Here is a 4994-nt window from a genome sequence, read left to right on the forward strand (position 1 = left end):
ATTCAATCCCCTCCCCTTGGCACCCCAGTCCATAGTCCAATTATAATGCACCCAACTGTCGGGTGGGAGATAACTTCAAAAGGCATCACCAGGATGGAATGCCGGACAGTTAACCTTGGCGGGAAACTCCCTTCCTCCACATGCGCAATGAGATGGTCAGGTCAGCGTCTAGAATCTTCCTCCAGCACATCATGATTCCCCTCCCAAATACCATGCCCCCCTCTCCCCGTTGCAATGGCAGCCGAAGCAGCAGCAAAGCAGAGGCTGACAGACATATCATAGCCAAACTTGCATTTCTCTTAATGTTAAGTCATGGATGATTAGCTAAATAAGGTTAGGGTTCTGATAGATAGATTGGATTGGATTTTAAGGGTGTCCAACGGCAGGAGAGTCTGAGTGGCTCACTACATTAAAAGGTCGTAAAACAGTAAATCAGAAGGAAACACAATCAACTTTCATCTGGCAGGAAAAAAAAAATTCCAACAAATAAAATCCTAGGGGGGTTTGGCATCCCTCTTAACCCAAGGTTTGAGGTGAGGTCCCCAGTTTTTGAGGCTTTCTTGAATAACATCAGTGTCGGATCCAAGGGGAAAATGCTGTTCCAGAGGCCAGGCACCGGCGGCAGAAAGGTCACACTTCGTGGTCCCAAGAGATATCATTCTCTATTGACTAGTACAGATGGCAATTTTTCACTTTAAATTTCATACCCTGCTGATCACTGTCATGGATACCTATGCATTAATTGGATTTTAATGACGATTTGCAGTTTTAAAATGATACAAGATGTAGAACTAAATTAAATGCTAGTTTGAGAATTTGTACTTTGTTCTTCTGTATTATCGCTTGTCTGTTTACTTGTATTTAGCTCTCTCTTTTTTCCTTTTCTTTTGGTTTTTTTAAACACAAATTAGAACAAGAATAAAAAATGCAGACTAGATACACAGAGGGAGAAATAATCCCAGAAAAGATTTTGATCTGTCCACTACAAGGAAGGAAATCCAGCAACTTCTTCAGATTCGAAGATCCATTCCGAGGCAAGTGGTTTGTTCCTGAACAGTTTCATGTGTAAGGAGTTATCACCTAGCCCTCTCCCAGAAAAATGAAATATCCTAGGAAATATTGAAAAGGCAGAATATTTCTCTGGATGTGAAAAGGAAGAAACATGTTTTAAAAGACAGAATAGCTGCCTGCAGCTTCCTGCCCATCCCCCTTTGTCAATGAGCCATTAAAGCCTGAGCTGCTCCACTTTACATAATAAAGAGTTCTCCCCTTCAGCTCCAGAGTGATGGGATTAAGGCATGATAATATTGGCCCTTTTATCCAACTCGCCACATGGCATCTGAGAACTCAACCAAACCTGGATTCAAAACACAGCCTAGAGAGTTGTCCCTGCATGGCTCCATGGGAGTCTGACAACCAATCAGAATACAAGCTCAAGATCAAAGGCCAGAGAGGGCATAAAACCAGGGACTCAGCATCTCAGTCGGCCCTTCTCTCTTCTTCTCCACCAACATTGAAGCATGTGATCCCCCTTTTCTGTTCAGGGCTCAAGCCATGTGGTCCTGTCCAACAATTAACCATCTTTCCAAGCAGCCTCCGTGTCTCCAGTGTCTTTTTCCCCACTTGGAGCCGAACCCAGAAGGACATTTCTTCCAACACATGAAAAGGGATTTTTATAACCCTACAAACCAGAGGTGGGTTGCTACTGGTTCAGCCCAGTTCGGCCGAACCAGTAGTGGCTCTGCCCACCCAGATGCTTCTGTGCATGCATTGCGCACACGTGCAAGCGCACATGTGTGCATGAGTAAACCGGTTAGCAACCCACTGCTGCTACAAACTATAAATCTCTGTATTGAAACATTCTCAAAAAACCTCATGCAAATAAACCAGTGGTGGGATTCAAATAATTTACCAACCAGTTCTCTGCCCTAATGACTAGCTGGGTAGGCGGGGCTCGGTGGTCACATGATCATGTGGGCGTGGCCAAGTCAATGTCACTCAGGTCGATGGGCACTTCGCCTTAGTTTGTTACAATGGTAATAAGAGTTAACTGGAGAGGCAGTTTCTGTAAGAAGGGCAATAAAGATTAGGCTAGAAACAACGCCAGAATGTTTCCTTCCTGCCTTCCTTACAGGATTAGCCCTGTAAAGTGGGAAAAAAACAAAATGTTTCTTCCAAAAAACGGTTCTCCGAACTGCTTAGAAAGTTACCAACCGGTTCTCCTGAATAGGTGCGAACTGGTTGAATCCCATCACTGAAATAAACGTAATAACTGGAATAAATGTTCGGTGCATCCAGACCGGACATCCACATAATTTCTTGCTGGATTCTTTGCTCTGTATGACTTAGATTTTATACCTAAGACATCCAAATACCTTCAGACATTTGGCTGTTAATCAAAGTGGTCATTAAGTGAAACTGCAGCTGTACTTATGATCTTATTTCAGACTTCCTTTGCTTGGCAGACCTGTGAAGATAGTAAATGTTAGGATTGGTCACCAATTTTCTTTTATTAATCACTGTCATAACAGTGTCTGAAGCAGTCACTAAATGAGGACTACCTGGTCGGTCCCGGCTTTTATTGTTTGTAAATGTTTGATTTTTGCCAGGCTATAATTAATCCCTTTAATTCAATTAAAAATCCCCATGCAAATTACAATGAGAAAAGCGCATTCCCTAGGGTTCCTGATTTCAGTGATTTGTGGACTCCCTGAGTAGGATGTTACTAAATCTACCCTGTCCGACTGCCAAAAACAAACAAGTCAAATCCTATTTTAGGGAATGCAGTCACAAAGGCTGGCCTGGCAGGTTTCCCTCTGGCCAGATGAGTCTTGTCTCCTCCCATTTGGGAACTTAACTAAGATGACCAGATTTTAACATTGGTAAAGCGGGACACCATTGACGGGGGTGGGGTGGAGATGGGGGTGGGGGTGTTCTTCATTAAAAATTTGGTCTATATGGATTCTTTCCTCTCCTCCCGGCACGCACCCCACTGAAAGCGCTTTAATCAGTGGGGTGCGTGCTGGGAGGAATCTCTTTTCTCCTCCCGGCACTCACCCCCCTGACTAAAGCACTTCCTTTCGCCCGCCCGAGCTCTGCTACGGGCAAAATTACTGCCAATTACCTCCACTAGACCAATTAGATCCCACATACTAGGCCTCCTCCGAATTCCATCAGCCGGCCAGTGTCGACTGGCGACTACCCGGAGGAGAGCCTTCTCTGTGGCTGCTCCGACCCTCTGGAACGAACTCCCCGTGGAGATTCGAACCCTCACCACCCTCCAGGCCTTCCGCATAGCCCTTAAAACCTGGCTGTTCCGACAGGCCTGGAGCTAAAGACTCGTTGCCCCACTTCGAATGGTATGATTGTTGTGCTTTTAACTATGTATGGTTTTATGTTTTGTTACTCTGTTTGTATTTCCCCTCCCTTTTGAGTTGTGAGCTGCCCTGAGTCCCTTCAGGGAAAAGGGTGGCATACAAATAAATTAAACGAAACAAAACGAAACGAAAAGAAAGCGCTTTAATCAGTGGGGTGCCAGGGGAGAGGACTGCGTCGTGCATTCTTTCCAAAAATCGGGACTTTTTAAAAACGCCGCGGGACGTGGGGCAAATTGTTAGAAATCGGGACTGTCCCGCCAAAAGCGGGACGTCTGGTCACCTTAAACTTAACCGTACTTTCTTGTTCAAGACTTACATCTTCTATATGTGGCTTTAAGGACATTACTGCTGGTTGCTATTCATGGAAAGTGGAATATCCAGGCCAAGGCCAAGGAGACACAGCTTTAGAGTTACCGCTTGTACAGAACAAAGCAAGTGGGAGAATGCTTAGTTTTAGCCAGCAACTGAAAACTGTTATTCGAGTTCTGGTTTCAGTCTTCTGCACCTAGGAATGCATTTGGGTGCATTTGGATGGCTGTAAAACTTGCTATTTTCTCGTCTGGGCCAATTGAAATGTAATTGAAATAGAGGCCCAGCTGAGCACTATAGAAAAGCTGGGCCGGTGATTTTGTTGGAACAATTTAATTAAACAGGTATCAAACTGCCCCGTACAAAGGCACAGATTTGCAGCTCTGTAAGCACAATGTTAATTAAATTAATTAATTAATGAGTTATGGTTGACTGCCAGGAAATGCCAGGCTTATATACTCGAAAGAGAAGTTGGAAATCTCAGAGGAAGCGATAGTGAACTAGTACTTCAGTATTGTTGTTAGATATCCTTATTGTCAAGAACATGACAATAGCAATAGCAATAGCAATAGCAGTTAGACTTATATACCGCTTCATAGGGCTTTCAGCCCTCTCTAAGCGGTTTACAGAGTCAGCATATCGCCCCCAACAACAATCCGGGTCCTCATTTCACCCACCTTGGAAGGATTGAAGGCTGAGTCAACCCTGAGCCGGTGAGATTTGAACAGCCGAACTGCAGAAGTGCAGTCAGCTGAAGTAGCCTGCAGTGCTGCATTTAACCACTGCGCCACCTCGGCTCTCATCATGACCAGGAGTTGAGTTCAGTGGGAGGGAGATTTTATTTTTGGATGCCAAATAGATCACTGATCTCCAGAGTTAATGAAACTGAGGTTCTCTCTCATAACTGTTGAAGGACGTGAGATTCACCGCATCTCCTTTTTGCCACAGAGGTCTTAAAAGTTTCATGATTGTAAGTGAATAGTTTTCATTCAGAATTCTCCAATTTTCTCAACAAGTACGAAAGCACTTTAGAGGGTCCTTGATTTGAATTTCAGTCAGAGGGAAAGAACAGTGATACAAAAGCCTTTTGTTTGAGGAATCAAACTAAAAAAATATATGTATACAACTAATAGAAATAAATCTGTCCTTTATCCTTTATCCTTTAATGATGCAGAGCTGAATTGGATTTTCATGTTCTGTTTGTCTCATTTGTTTTATGCGTTGCAATAACTATGAACAGATGACAGTTGTAGATAAACCAGATTTACTAATGTTTTTATAGCCATCCTACATAGTCGTCTGACTGTG

The sequence above is a fragment of the Thamnophis sirtalis genome, unplaced genomic scaffold (genome assembly GCF_051295495.1).
Source record: "Thamnophis sirtalis isolate CommonGarterSnake01/CBP01778 unplaced genomic scaffold, rThaSir2_p1.2 scaffold_3, whole genome shotgun sequence".
NCBI classification, from domain to species: Eukaryota; Metazoa; Chordata; class Lepidosauria; order Squamata; family Natricidae; genus Thamnophis; species Thamnophis sirtalis.